This window comes from Rhinopithecus roxellana, chromosome 3 (genome assembly GCF_007565055.1).
Source record: "Rhinopithecus roxellana isolate Shanxi Qingling chromosome 3, ASM756505v1, whole genome shotgun sequence".
Taxonomy (NCBI): domain Eukaryota; kingdom Metazoa; phylum Chordata; class Mammalia; order Primates; family Cercopithecidae; genus Rhinopithecus; species Rhinopithecus roxellana.
This window is the reverse complement of record NC_044551.1, coordinates 147,520,312-147,536,759: the sequence shown is the minus strand read 5'-3', so window position 1 is coordinate 147,536,759 and position 16,448 is coordinate 147,520,312. Positions and strand designations below refer to the sequence as shown.

The window sequence follows — 16,448 nt, the reverse complement described above, 5'->3', positions numbered from 1 at the left end:
TTGCAAGCTGAACTGAATGAATCCAAGAGAATATAGATTAAATCAATATTTAATTCAGTCGAGGTCAGTTTTAGTTAGGGAGTCATTATGACATTTCAAAGAGCAGATACGGTATTTACAGGGGCAGCATCTCAGAACTTCAGGGATATGCTATTGCTTTCTTTAATGGAAAGCAGGGTTTGCTGTGGTTTGGCATGGGAAATTATTTTAAATAAGAATACTAAATAAAAATGTGTACAGCTATTACTTACCTATATTAACAAGCTTCATATAAAAGCATACATTCGTTATACAGGGATGATAAGGGAACACCCCTACACTATCCCAGTGTACACTCATTCATCTGAGTTCAATTAGACCACGTTCCTTTCTAGAAGCAATTTTTTAAAGTAGATTGTTAAAATAAAAAAACTTTCTCAGGAAGGATTAGGAGGATTCTTCATGCAGATGGAATGACAACAGGAGTACCAACTGGAACCAAATCTACCTGCTGGGAGATTTGCATATAGCCTTTTTCATGGACTTTCACTGATCACCACAAAACTATACATTTTTCTTTTCAGAGACAGGGTCTTGCTATGTGGCCCAGGCTGGTCTCAAACTCCTGGGCTCACTCCCACCTCGGTCTCCTGAACACTGGGATTACAGGCGCATGTCTGCGCCAGGCTTATACATTTATTAACGTGAGATCCAAAACATCCCTGTGGACTAATCCAATTAGATGGAGGACCAGAATTCTTTGTGCAATAATCCATCAGACAGAAGGCCAGAATCCACCGGAAGATGGGCACTCCGGTCACATGAGCACTGAGAAGAGTTCTTTTCCACCTAGGGAAAACATGCATTCTTCTTAAGCCTCCAGGCTTCACCTCCTCTCCCCAAAGCAGATGACTTTTTTTCCCACTGCTCAAAAGAACTGAGCCACAACATAAGAATTCTCTTAAGGCCTATTCCCTGTACTTTGAGCTTACCTATGGCAGCGCACCTGCTGTGCCACAGAGAGCTGCCCTGTTCCTGTCCAAAGCTAACTCCATGGGCACCTGCCTCCATGAGGCTATGTTTCGTCAGTTGGCTGTAGCCCTGCCCACCCTACTCTCCCAAACCTCCCTTTTAGTCCTCATCATTTCTTGCCAGTGATGCCTTCCTATCTGCTTTCCTGGCCTCTGGTCAGCTGCTCCAGTGGTGCCTTCTTAATGTTCAACTTTACTTTTTGGCTTAAAAAAAATTTTGTGGCTTCCCAAATTATAAGTGGGCCATACTCCCAAATACTTACAAAGCGGATGTTATAGTTAAGCCCCCACTCACTCTTCAATTTGACCAACATTTACTGAGCAAATATAAGTATCAGGCACTGTGCTAGATAGCCTATAATGTCAGACATTGCACTGGGCATCGAGGATATACTACAAAACTCACACCTGCCCTTGGGAAGTTTACAGTCCATCAAGGGAAGCAACTTTTCATAGAAAGAGAATACCCCTCTGGAGAGAAGCCCCAGAAGTCTCCTGTGGGATAGGCCTAGCTAGAAGTCTCATCAGAAAAAAGATACATTGTCAACATGCAAGTAACAAAATTAGAAAATGACAAAAAGAACTACATCCATTTTGTCTTCAATGCATTTAATTACTCCGATTTGTTTTGTTAAATCTTGAATATCACTGTCATTTCTACTTTATCATTTTTCCCCTCCAGGGACCCTAAAATTGGTCCAATTTACCATCAAGTAAAGGGAGAAGGTTGTTACACTTTCTCTTAATAAATGCTTCCTATTTCTATTGACTGCTTCCAAATTGATGGTATAAATGTATCCTATATTCTAATATTGGAATTTAAGAAGATCAATTATCATAACAATTAAACTATGCAAGGAAAAGACACCTTCCTTCAGCTAAAGATTCTTCAAAAAATTTGATAATGGTTTCTATTTAATACAGAAATATCAATCCTGCTTAATTCCTAGATAGAGCTTTTAACTGTACCACCCATCTGCTCAGTCTGGAAAAAAATACAACAATGGCAATGTATTTGCTGTGGTTATTACACGAAAAAATACAGGCATCACAGATTGAGTACACACAATCAAAGAATTTTAACAAGGAAAGCAGCCAGTGTCTATTGGCACCAACTACAGAGGAACAGAATGACAGAGGGTAGCTATCCTCACCACCATTGCCTCATAAGGGATGTGGCCTATCCTCAAACCCAGACCAGTATGATTCTGAATCAAACACTCGACCCACTGCCTCTCAGAATGCACATAAGTGCCACTAGGGCATCAATGTGAAACAAACATACTGATAATCTTACGTTGTATTATCTTCTCATGTTTCCTACACCTGCTGCTGAAAACTAAGCATCTAGCCAGCAATCATGCCCTTGGCAATATATCCCCATATTTCTGGTACATGGTAAAAAAGTGTGGAATCACTACGGGTAAATTAAAAGTCATTTTGTCCTAGATGACTGTTCCTCAACTGATCTCCTGGGGCACAGCAGTATGTGATGCCAGGAACATGGTGCCTGCAACAAACGTCCAAGACAACAATCATCAAGAAGGGGGATCATTTAGCTGAAAATACTGGTTTCATATCCTAAGGAGTGGTTGTGAGGGGCAGGCTCTGAGGGCTTCCCTTGACAGCTTCACAAAGCAGTGGAGGCCAAAGGACTGCAAGGAAAGCAAACATTGACCTTGAGCGATATTACACAAGGCTTAGGTAGCTTGTTTGCTATGCATTTTTTCTTTTTTTTCCCCCCAATTTTGAATATTTAAAACATTTCTCAAACTTGTTAAATGGCAGACTACGAACAAAACCTTCAAAAAAGAAAAAACCCACTTTCATAATCTTCAAAAACTAATAGGGAAAATAGTATTTTACTTGATAAATTAGAAGCTATCCAATTCTATGATGCTCTAGAACAGCACTGTGTAATAAAAATATTACTGTAAGCCATGTGTATTAAAATTTTTAGTAACAACATTAAAAAGCATAAAGAAACCAATTTTATTTTATTTATCTATTTATTTATTTTTTTTTTTTTTTGAGACGGAGTCTTGCTCTGTCGCCCGGGCTGGAGTGCAGTGGCCGGATCTCAGCTCACTGCAAGCTCCGCCTCCCGAGTTTACACCATTCTCCTGCCTCAGCCTCCGGAGTAGCTGGGACTACAGGCGCCTGCCACCTCGCCCGGCTAGTTTTTTGTATTTTTTTTTTTTTTAGTAGAGACGGGGTTTCACCGTGTTAGCCAGGATGGTCTCGATCTCCTGACCTCGTGATCCACCCGCCTCGGCCTCCCAAAGTGCTGGGATTACAGGCTTGAGCCACCGCGCCCGGCCAAAGAAACCAATTTTAATAAATTTCATATAACTCAAAATATCTAGAACATTATGATTTTGACATGTGATCAGTATAAAAATTATTAATGGAATTTTTACATTCTTCTAATACTTAACACTTCAAAATCTTGTGCATTTTGTACTTATTGCACATTTCAATTAAGGCACAAAATTTCCATCAGGAAAAATTGATCTGGTTTAAAATTTATAAAATTTGCAGTTGAAAAAGTAGAATCACATATGAAAGTTGTTCCAAACATACTTAAACTTTTGCCAAAAACCGAATCAACTCTCAGTAGAATGAAAACTTTGGTGCCTCAGTCGCACTAGCCATATGTCAAGTGCTCAGCAGCCACACGGGAAGACACTAATGGGGAGACACAACCGAATCGGATGGTGCAGGTATAGCGCTTTCACTTTGCCCCTTCACTAGAATTCCCCTAGATGGGAAGAGACCTGTCCCCAGTTCACTTGTGAAGAGAACCCAGGAAGACCAACTCTCAGCGCTGCGTTCGCCCACGAGGGTGTCACACCTTGTGGGGGTCATCCTCAGTTTATTCAGATCATCTTCCCTGGTCCAAACTTGCATAACATGATAAAAGGCAGCTCAACAAGACACAGTTCAAACACGAGGGGTTTTAAAACTGTGGATATTTTTTCATGTCTGATTCTCTGCCTCCCTTCTTATGTCCTAGTGAATTTACCAGCATGTATACTGAGATTCATTAGGTGCTAGTTCTGTATGCCCCAGTCTTCAAACAGTACATCATTTACTCTCAGAGCAATCAGGTGAGATAGGTGAGAACTAGACAGGGTGACAGTCACGTGCTCAAGGACATTCACCTAATTATAAGTGGTTAGAGCAGGGATTTAAGCCCAGAGAGTCTGGATTATTAAAAAGCATGCCTAGTAGGGGCCACTTATGCTAATCACCCACCCTAAATTCACACTTTTCAAAGCCCTCTCACAATTCTCAGGGAATAGGCAGGCAAAACTGAGCAGGTATTACGCTTGCCACTTTGTCAGTGAGGCACAGGTGGTAAGAGATTCGCCCAAAGAGGCACAGCAAGAGCCTGGCAGAGCAACCCCTCAGATTCCACATCCTGTGCTCTTTCCACGATACCCAGTGCTAGGGAACAGGCAGAGGAAAACCTGCTATTTACTACGTACCACACGCATTCCCGTCTCTATGTTGGTCAATCTTCCCACCACTTTGGGAAGAAGGGATTATCCATGAGTAGAGATGAGAATTCCACATGGCAATGAAAAGTGCCCTAGGTCACAGAGCCTGCTGGTGCCACAGCTGAGGTCCCAATCCAGGTCTGTGTCCACAGAGACGGAACCTCTGCCAAGGATCGCCTAACATCAGGCTCGCCCCAGATTGCAAATGTGCTCTTCACTCAAAAGAAACCTTCCACTAAGTCATATAACGTGACTGACTACATAACAGAAAGCAGGATCACCAACATGGCAAAACCCAGTCTCTGCTAAAAATACAGAAATTAGCCGGGCATGGTGGCAGATGCCTGTAATCCCAGCTACTTGGGAGGCTGGGGCAGAAGAATTGCTTGAACTGGGGAGGCAGAGGCTGCAGTGAGCCAAGATCACGTCACTGCACTCCAGCCTGAGCGACAGAGTGAGATTCCACCTCAAAAAAAAAAAAAAAAAAAAAAAGGCAGGATCAGATTGCTCTCCAATTCAGACAGTATTAATTCAGAATGTCTGTTCTTGTGTTTGTCTGACTTGATAAAGTGTTATTGTATTTCTATGGGATGAATTCACAACCTAAAAAAAAAAAGACACAGAAGGCTGCTTCTATTAGATTAAGTATTCAGAGAGGTGGCATTTTAAGGGAACACACCACTTTTAATTTACCACATTTAATTTAACCACATTAAGGGAACACAGCAGAATGAAATTGGCTTTTCCCCAGAGCAGGATTAAATAGGCCAGTCTGGCAGTGACCAGGGTGACCACTCACAAAGCGGGGACTAAGCCATTACTGGGAAACACATGAGAAGTGTAGAGCCTCTTCACTCGGGTTTTCACATGCAACTCCTTAAATAACAGGTAAAATGAAAATCGCTCCTGTTACCACTCAGGGAGACAGTGCCCGGGAGTAGAAATAAATGTCCCTCCCCAGCACAGACCTGCCTCCGATGAGAGTATCTGCCGTTGTAGAACTATATGAGCAAAACCAGACTTCACGACCAACCCCAATGTCACCTAGCTGACAAGCATCTGAAAGTTTGCATCTGAGCAGCACATGGCAGTATTATTAGCCAAACTTTAAACAGGTTTATGAACAACTGGTTCAGAAAATCACATGTAATAAGTTCCTTAATTTCACCATACAGGCAAAGGTACACATTTTTATTAATAGAAAATCAATTTCTCCCACCTCCACTAAATAAAGATGGAGTAGATAATCAGTTTGGGCTCACCATGGTGGCTCACACCTGTAATCCCAGCACTTTGGGAAGCTGAGGTGGGTAGATCACTTGAGGTCAGGAGTTCAAGACCAGCCTGGCCAACATGGTGAAACCCCATCTCTACTAAAAATACCAAAATTAGCCAGGTATAGTGGTGCACGCCTGTAGTCCCAGCTACTCTACTCAGGAGGCTGAGGCAGGAGAATCACGTGAACCCAGGAGGTGGAGGTTGCAGTGAGCTGAGATCACACCACTGCACTCCAGCCTGGGTGACAGAGCCAGACTCCACCTCAAAAAAAAAAAAAGATTATCAGTTTGATAAGGTGCCAATGATTAGCCTGCTCAGGACACCACCTGTCTCAGGTCAGCCCTGGCATTCCAATGAGAAGGAATTCTGCTCAAATAATTTCGTAACACACAAGTATTTACAATTCCCATTTAACAACAACAACAAAAAAACCCTCAAGCTTCCTAACCTAAGCAATAGAAGTTGTTACAACAACTTAACATTTGAGGAGTCACTAGTTCATTTCATAACATAAGAGCAATTTTTCCTTCCCTAGCATCTGCAAGCTAAAAGAGTTTCCTACAAATGAGATGGTGTCTGTGAAAATGCTGTGTACAAATCCCCTCCACATGGCAGACCCTCCTGAAAAGGGTGTCAGTAAGTCCCAAATCCATACCTTGAGCTGGCTTCTTTGGGCTGAGCCGAACCTCCAGTTTGTAACAAGACCCGGGAGGACCTGGCTGAACAGGCCTCTCCCTTGGGAGAAACAGAGCTGGATCAAAGTCTTTTGGGATAATTATTTGACTAAGTACTCCCTTGATTTTCTTAAATGTGTATTGTACAAGATTACTCAACCTCTATTATCTTCACTAATATTTTCAAAAAGTGACCTTTATAAATTAGAACCTGTAGAATTAATCATAAATCACCTATTAGTCAACTGTTTTCAACTTTTATTCCCACAATCCTTCCGAAGATGTGAGCTATCACTGAGTAATAAAATTGGGTAATTTTAATCAGCTATCTCTACTTTCTCTGTCTGAGAGAAATGATAAAAATGATGAAATGGTACACAGAGAAGCTCAAAAGGAAAGACAACTTAAATTCAGCTATGCCTACTATAAAGAGCTCTGAAACTTGGGTATGAATGGTGACAAACAAAGCATATTAGAATTGAAGTGTGGCAATTATAGCATTGAATTTAATACCATTTATGAAACTTCACAGGGTTGTTTGTAACATTTATGTATGCTCATCTAAGTGATGTTTCTAGCCTTAAAAAAATTAGTGCTTACCACACAGGGTTCAAAAGTTTGAAACACTGCATCTTTTTCAAGAAGTTGCCATTCACTGGAAAATTGTTTCCAAACAATCACCAACAATAAGGTCATCTGATTTCATTTACTTACCTATTTATATCTGTAGGAATGCTGGGAAGTCTTAATGAACAACTTCAGGAAAATGCCACCTGGAAAAACAAATTGAACAAAGAGTTAGATTTTAAACACACATACACACACAAAGACTTAGCATGCAATTTTATATCTCATTAAAATATGTGACGTTTCAAATATTGGTCCCTAGGCAGCACACAGCTCAACTTGCATCAGAACATGGCCGCTCCCGCCCAGGAACACCAACACACAAACACAGGGTCCAAACCACTGATGAACCAGAAAAAGTAAAAGGCCAGGGGGAACGTCCAGCCTGTGAACATGTACCTAATTACATCCTTTCCTTTCCCTCACAAGGGGACCAACTTAAAAACATAATTTGTGTCCTGGAGGATACTTTAATGAATGACCATAAAAAGGCTAAAAAATCCAGAAACAAATTAAGAAATAAAATATGAAATTGTGACTGAAGAAACTATCCTAGCAGCACTTTATATCCTTTTCAGTTATGCTGGTTAAGTCCTAAAGTTAAATTCACAAAGATGTCAAGACTGGGAAAGTGGGAAAAGGACCATTTTTAGAAAAACCCTAACATAGTAAAAATAAAAGTTGAAAAGTATTGAAAAGTAAGAACTTATTTAATGATTAGTTTATTTAGAAATCAAGGATTCCTTCTGGTGGTCTCAAAGTCTTTAGGGAACCGGGAACCTTTAGAAAATTATAAGCCTACTAATACATTCACAAAACAGAGAATCCTCAAATATCTCTTCAGCATTGCTTTGAAATATTAAACAGAAATGGAACAAATTTCTAACATAAAATGTCACAATTACCATTGGTTGAAAATCTATCATGCACCTGGGACTGTTATAGGAACATATTACAACCTTTCTAGACAAAGATACCCATTAACAGATGGGGAAACTGATGTTAAAAGAAGTAGAGAACCTTCCTCAATACCACAGGATCCAGGGTTTCCAAACACGCCTTTTTCCTCCTATCAGATAATCTTGCTCTTAAAAGAATCTCTTCCATTCTACAAAGCCTATTCGTCACCTCTTCAGATAGAAACCACATATTCCTTAATGCAAACTCTAACAGAAATTGGCTAGCAGATGACCAGTCAATTAGCTTTTTCTTTTTGTACATTTAAAAGTAATTTCTTCATTTAAAAATGATTAGGCTTATGTTATTTAGGACTACAAGGTAACACTGTATATGAGTAAATATTTAGAAAAAAAGCATTTTGAGTTCATGAGATATTAAAAATGCAACTGGGGAGTATAAATATGTATAATTCCACATAAGGTAAATTAAACAGAAAATGTTCAACAGCCTCAATTCTACTGATAAGCAGGAAAACAAGAAGTCCCCATGCTTATTTTCTATAATCAAATTTTCAAATACAGCCATGAGATAATAATCAAAATCTGTAATATCAAGCTATGACTGTCCACACTAATATGCAGGTGAGCAGCTTCATATCAGCAGCATCAGTGTTAATCAAAAGTGTACCTGAGGTTGAAAAGCCAGCGGTGGCACAAAGCCTCCTCTATCACATACATCATTTTAGCTCAGTAATAAACTTGAAGATACTGGACAACAGTCATTGGGTTTCACTTTAATAAAAATACATAAAAGAATTCTGAATTCATAAAGTCCTTTGTTATAATAGTTAAGGAAACTACGACTTTTTTTTTTTTTTGGAGACAGAGTCTCCCTGTCACCCAGGCTGGAGTACAATGGCGCGATCTCGGCTCACTGGAACCTTCGCCTCCTGGGTTCAAGCAATTCTCCTGCCTCAGCTTCCCGAGTAGCTGGGATTACAGGCATGTGCCACCACCCCCAGCTAATTTTTGTGTTTTTAGTAGAGACGAGGTTTCACCATGTTAGCCAGGCTGGTCTTGAACTCCTGACCTCAAGTGATCCGTCCACCTCGGCCTCCCAAAGTGCTGGGATTACAGGCGTGAGCCACTGTGCCTGGCAAAACTATGACTTTTTACAAATGGTTCTTTGTTAACTTAATTACTTGCTAAATTCTAAGCATTTCCCACAATTTTATTTTACCCTTTAGGGGAAGTAATGATCAGTATTTTTATCTGGAAATGGCTTCTGTGAAATATGCCACTAGGATTATTATGAATGGGTCTGTTATAAATGGAGTTCTTGATCAACATTTCCTTATTTCTAAAAGCTAAAAGAGTCACAACAAAATGAGTCACTTCAACCTTGGTACTGTTCAAAATTCAAAGATAACATTTTTTTAAATGTCCTTTTTTTTTACACATAAAGCAAGCAAAGCTCTGGACAGTTAAGACAGTCAAGAACCTAACAGTAACAGAGAAGGCAGAATTGTATCCCAGTTCCCACCTAAAGTTTTCCAAATTCACACTGGCAGTAAAAAGCATTTTCTAGAATAAATTAATGTGACCCAAAGCTTTGAAGATAAAAGGCATTTAGGAATAGGTTCTTAGTATCATGATTAAGCTTTTTTGACAAAGAAGTAATATCTTGTGAAACCACCAAAGTAATCAGGAAGATAAAAACATGCCAATTCTGTTCTGGGTTTGGTTCATTTACAGGGTGTGATTTTCATTTTTTTTTAAATACTCTATTTCGAAAATACAGTATACTAAAAATATACTAAGTCACAGACACTTCCAACGTTCACCCAAAAAGTTAATATATTAGGATTGTCAGGCACTGTTCTATGTATTAGAATAGTGTCTTTATTTCTAGTTTTAATCTTGGCATCTGTTTTTTAGAAACATTGGTCTGTTATTACTTGAAGTTTATGAGTAATAAGAGACCAATGTTTCTGAAAAACAATTTTCGTGAATTAACTCATTTGCTTTCACAAAACCCCCGAAGTAGCTACCAGTATTATCCCATTTTAAAGATGAGGAAGCAGGCAAAAATAAACTTAATCTTACCAAAAGTTACATGGCTTGCAAGAAGTGGTATTAATATTCAAATCCGCATACATGATCACATTTTATTCTAACAACTATATAATGCAAGCAGGAGAGAAAATTTTGGCCTCATTTTAACTATGAGGGAAACGAATTCCTGGCTTCCTCAAAGGCATGCAGCTAGTCAGTAACAGGGGTCAAGAACTGCTAGGGGCACCTACTGCTAAGGCTGTACTGCTCTTTCATTTGTTCATTTTTGTCTTGGATTCTATAAATCAACGTGCAAAACTCAGTGTAAAGAGTGTGGTCCCTCTAATCACTGAGAAGACACTTCAGAATCCTCTCATGGGATGTGCTGACGACAAGAACATCAATTAGAGCACATACAAAAGTATTCTCACGCTGCCAGGTCACGTTTTCTCCATTTTCCTAAATGCAAATATGGGTTTTTTTTCACTTACTGGTAGTTAAACACATGGGTTCATGTAAATATTGGTCTTTATCTGTATATATGTATATTATTAGTCTGCGTGGCCACTTATAGTCCAATCAAAGTAGGCACTGTTTATTCCAACAAACATTCTAAATAAAATTAAAACTACTGTGTTTTTGCACATTAAGGAGTTAAAAAGTCTTCACTTCCCATTCATCTCCATTTGGGCTGCATGCCCTTCTGTTACACTTCCGGATGTCAGGAGAAACAATAGCTGCCTTTAGTGCCGCACAGCGAACACGACCCCCACGTGACGGGCACCAGCACTTACTTATTGAATTGAATTGCCAAAAACAGGAAGCAGAGTAGTAAGACCCCTTTCTCAGTTACAGATTGCTAAGACTTGCAGTGCACTGATTTGAACTGTTTCATGTTACTCTGTAAAACTAGAACCAAGGAGTAAAAATTACCTTGGAGGCCGGGCGCGGTGGCTCAGGCCTGTAATCCCAGCACTTTGGGAGGCCGAGACGGGCGGATCACAAGGTCAGGAGGTCGAGACTATCCTGGCTAACATGGTGAAACCCCGTCTCTACTAAAAAAATACAAAAAACTAGCCGGGCGAGGTGGCAGGCGCCTGTAGTCCCAGCTACTCGGGAGGCTGAGGCAGGAGAATGGCGTGAACCCGGGAGGCGGAGCTTACAATGAGCTGAGATCTGGCCACTGCACTCCAGCCCGGGCGACAGAGTGCCGTCTCAAAAAAAAAAAAAAAAAAAAAAAAAAAAAATTACCTTGGAAATGACAGGTAAATTTCGGCTGAATGAAGAAAGAACTTTGTAATAAACAGAGTTGCCCCAAGGTGGTCCACGTTGCCTCTAGGGTGAGTTAAGAAACAGCAGGTCATAATCACAGAGGCTACAGAGGGGGAAAGTCTCAGCAACTGTCCTCTCACAATCCTTCCCTGAGACCTGAGGTCTATGCCCATCCATGGCAAGAATGGGAGCTTCACGGCAGAGCACTGTGTGTCACAGGACACTCTGCAATTCATTTTCTCATTTTATAGGCACTATTACTAAAAGGGGGCCGGAGTGTGGGTGGGGAGAGACATCTTTATTATCCCCATTTTATAAACCAGGAATCTGAACCACTTAAGCTAAATCACACCCTTAGTAAATGCTAGAATATGGGCTCCAATCTAGGACTTCTGACCCCCCCAGGCAGGCCAGTGTATTTCCAGCTAGGCAATACTGCAACAACCAACGTAAGATGCCTGCAACCATTATTCTTATTAAGTATCATCTCCCCATATTAAGATCAGGGGCAAGGATGGGCCCCAAAGACTTGAAGCACCGAGGCAAATACCAAAGCAAAATTAGCTAAAAGAAAAATACAGTAAGAGCTCTGCTACTCTCACAAAACCATCCCTTCTACCTGACTAGGAAGAACTCATTGTATTTTCTGTAGACGCACTCTCTAAGGCTCTATTTACATGAGTCAACTAAAGGAGTAATTGTCCAAATTCTACTTTACTGTGCTCTACTGATACAACAAGTGCTCGGGGAAGTCTGTCCACATTTTAAGGGGAGTCTGTGACAGCATACTAAGCACAAAGAGCACTCCTCGTTTCTGCAGCCAAAGCATTAATCGTTGCTCCAGAACTAGGCTGGTGGTAACTTTTTTTTAAAGTCTGAAATGTGTTCTCTGACAACAGGTCCAGGAAAACCTCACAATTGTGTCTGACAACAGGAGTTTAACAGAACTGGGTCAGCCACCGAAGGATTGCTGAACCTTGCAAGATTTTCAAGGAAAGACATGAGAGTGTCAAGTTTCATGAACCGTCTACCAAGCACAGAGAGTGGCAGCTTGCCAAAGGCTGAACTGTGTTAAATGCATGTGAGACGCTGGGAACCTGAACCCCAACAATGCCAGCCCTGCCACTCAACCACGGTGGTGAAAGACTGAGGTTCAAGTTTCCAAAGACCTCACAGACTCTAAGCCAAACGTTGCTAATCAGGAAAAAGTCCTTCTTCTCTTAAGGAAGGAGAAACTCCTTGATCCAAACATTATCCCATCAACGTGAAGCTGTTACAGAGTATGTTTTTAAATATCTAGGTACAACAAAATAGCCTATAATGTGCCAGCCACGAGTCACATTCAATTATACTGCTTTTTAACATGCCAGGTTTGCACATCAAAACACTGCTATTGTTAGTCCCACACAGCTGGGCCCATGTTCATTCACATAATTCTTACCTCTTCCCCAATATTTAGTTATAAATCTATGGGACAACAAGGTCCTTGAGAACAAAACTAATTCTAGCTTACTCCTCTCAAAATCTCTTGCACTCAACACAGGGCATGACATAGAGTAGACAATTCATAAATGTTTACTGAATAAACAAAAGAATCATTGCACCATGAACATTCCCTACAGATAGTAGTTAGAAAAGTCAGGCTATGTAGAAGAAAGAAATACTGGGTTAATGAGAGTGGAGAAAATCATCAGGCAAACATGACAGCAGGAATTCCAGCATGAGAAGAAAGCGCAGGAGGCAAGGAGGAATCGCAGGCAGCAACGAAGCACTGGGTAGCAGTGACGCTGTCCAAGGCAGGGGGGATCCTCCAGTGGGTATGTTTCCAAAACACCAGTGTCTGGACCCATCTCTGTGAACTCCTTCTATTATAGAGTAGCCCTAGACTATGAGTGATGAAGGAGAGTGACAGGGGAGCAAGTGTGTATAGGCAATTCTGAGAACCCTCCTCCAGATGACAATTACTCAATCGTCTTGCTTTTTTTTTTAACCTTGAATATACACATCATTATTTTGCAAGACAGAAACTACCGTGAATAGTGTTGAGCATGAGCAATGTGCAAACCTCATCAAATATCCTACTTGTTCCAGAATAGGTTATTTAAGATCCACAGACACAGGGCATTACAGGCAGACAGGTGAGTGCAACACTCTTGGGGAATAGGCCAGGCAAACAGGTGGCCGCAGTCAATAACTCAGGCTGTAAGTGCTGACAAGCGCTTTCTGTGCCTGACAGTTCTTCGTGGTCTGCATTCCAAATCTAAGCATAAGCTTTAAGTAATAACAGACCAATGTTTCTGAAAAGCAGATGCCAAGATTAAAACTAGAAGACAAGACACAGAGTAAGGGAGACGTAGGGAAGGAACACTCTCTTGGAGGCATCTGGAAAGAGAAGAAGGTGGAAAAGCCTCTGGTTCTTTCTCACATCTTTCCTTTTCCAAAGGCAGCACTCAAAATCAGATACGTGGAAATTGTCCTCTTAAAACACACCCATCCCCAGCTCATCTGTCCTGGAGTTTGCTGCACACTCCCCATCACAGGTCATGGTGTTGTGCTCCTCTCCTTTTTTGGCCTGTGTGGACCCTGAATTCGATGCTGCATTCTGGAAACCTCAGATTTGAGGCCCAGGGCATCTGCCTCTGTAACTATTTTGCCTCTATATCCTTCCCAACTCTATGCGTGAAACTCTGCTCAAGACCCAACTTCAGTGTTGTCGTCCGTGCAGCCTTCTCTGAACCCACCCTCGCCTCTGCCCTCTCCATGCCTTCTCTGAGCTCACGCGGCTCAGAGAGTGGTAGGGGTCACATCCACCACACTAATTATTTGCTTGTCTATCTCCCTGTTTCAAGTCCATCCACTTATCTCATGGCTCACATTTACAAACTGTGGCTTGGGGTGACATCCAAAAATAACCTGTTTGCCCTTGACTGGGAAGGACTAACAAGAGGGTGAGACAGACCCCCCCAACATCACAGATATTCATACTTGTCCTTTGGTTCATTCAAATCTCCATTCAAACATTACCTCCTTCCCTGACCACCCTTGCTAAAAGTGCAACACACTCCTCTGTGCCTCCAGCACTGCCTGTCCACAGCTCTCACCACTGCCTGACGTCCATCCATATGGATGGATAAAGCGGATACACAGAGACACAAATGTCTAGCTAGGGAAGTATAGAAATAGATCTGAATTTTTAAGTTAGTTGTCTATCCAACAGGATGTAAGCTCCCAGAAGACAAGGCTTTTAATCAGTTTGGGTCTGTGAATATAGATCCCTAACACCAGTAATAGTGCCTGAGAAAGAATGCATTCTCTCAGTAAATATCAGTTGGTGAATACACGCGTGGGCAGATGATAATGTCTTGACCAAACACTGGGGGAAAAGGAGATCAGATGAGATAGGGAGGACATTTTGCTCTGCTGAAGCTTTGAAGGTTTGAAGTACCTAGCTGGGCAACCTGGTCGGGGGGATTCCAGTAGCGCAGGCAATATAGTTTGGAAAACTGCCAACATATAGATGACTGAAGTCATAGGTAAGAGTGAGATTACCCCCAGAAAAGCATGTGAAGTAAGTAAGAGCTGGCTATATAGTAAAAAGAAAAAAGAGCATCTACCTCAGAGGGATGTATGTATTAGAGGAGTTAGTGCATATGAAATACCTGAGCTATCTCTTCAAGGCTCCACCAAATAATTCTACAAAGTATGCTATATATATAGGTATATATATACATGTATATGTGTATATATACACACGTATATGTATATACACATATGTATATACATATGCGTGTGTATTATACACATATGTATATACATATGCGTGTGTATATATACGCATATACGTGTATACATGTGTGTATATATGTATATACATATGTGCGTATATTCATATGTATATACATATGTGCGTATATTCATATGTATATACATATGTGCGTATATTCATATGTATATACATATGTGCGTATATTCATATGTATATACATATGTGCGTATATTCATATGTATATACATATGTGCGTATATTCATATGTGTATACATATGTGCGTATATTCATATGTATATACATATGTGCGTATATTCATATGTATATACATATGTGCGTATATTCATATGTATATACATATGTGCGTATATTCATATGTATATACATATGTGTGTATATATGTATATACATATATATACATACACACTAAATATATGAGGACATTGTAAGACTGCAAAAGACCACTTTCAGTGCCAAATGACAAGCATGTGGGCACAGCATGGACCTAAACATTGAACATTTACACGAGGCTGTGTTTTTCTTTTGTAGGGCTAGGAGTTACTCAAGATTTGTTCAGAGTTTAACAGATACTCTATTTAACAGATGCGGAGTTTAATAGATACTCCCGCATTATCTACAGCAGCAGTCCCCAACCTTTTTGCCACCAGGGACCTGTTTCCTGGAAGACAATTTTTCTGTGGGCAGTGGGTGGGGAAAGATAGTTTCAGGATGAAACTGTTCCACCTTAGATCATCAGGCATTAGATTCTCATAAGGAGCATGCAAGTTAGGTTCCTCACACGCACAGTTCACAATAGGGTGTGTGCTCCTATGAGAATCTAATGCTGCTGCTGAGCTGACAGGAGGCGGGGCTCAGGCCATAATCCTCGCTCACCCGGTCCTGCTGCGCAGCTTGGGTCCCAAAAAGGCCTGGGGACCCAAGACCTACCGTGTGAAATAACACTGCATTGCTTCTTCTTATCTAGTGGGGAAGAGAAAACAGGCAGGAACTCAATTTCCTGGAACAGGACATACAAGGAAAAAACTCATTCTACAGGATCCATGAACAGAATTGTCTACCATGGTGGGTGCAAGCACTATAGTGTCATGACAGCCTTAAGCCCAATCCACAAGGAGAAAAACTTCTTGGCACAGACTAAAGAGTAGTGACGAATGTGGCATTTCAGCTAAACTGAAAGGATGACTTACACGTAAAGGTCCAATTTTAAGATAGAAAAAAGTACTGGTTGGCTTAGGTGGTTAGCTTTTAAGTTTGCAACTAACTATAGCTTAACTAAAAATAACCACCCCAAGTGAATGGCAGAGAAACAAGCGTCACTACGGCTGCCCCACTTAGAAGAGTT

The 16,448-nt window shown here is 40.8% G+C and overlaps 1 protein-coding gene across 2 annotated transcripts in view; it reads right to left on the bottom strand.

Moving 5' to 3' along the window:
* The window catches only part of LHFPL2 (LHFPL tetraspan subfamily member 2), a 165,875-nt gene that overhangs the window by 80,871 nt on the left and 68,556 nt on the right, over positions 1-16,448 (bottom strand). For both annotated transcript variants that reach the window (XM_030927774.1, XM_030927775.1), the window contains exon 2: positions 7,180-7,238. The gene's annotated coding sequence lies outside the window, so the exon portion shown is untranslated. The remainder of the gene's footprint in view (positions 1-7,179; positions 7,239-16,448) is intronic.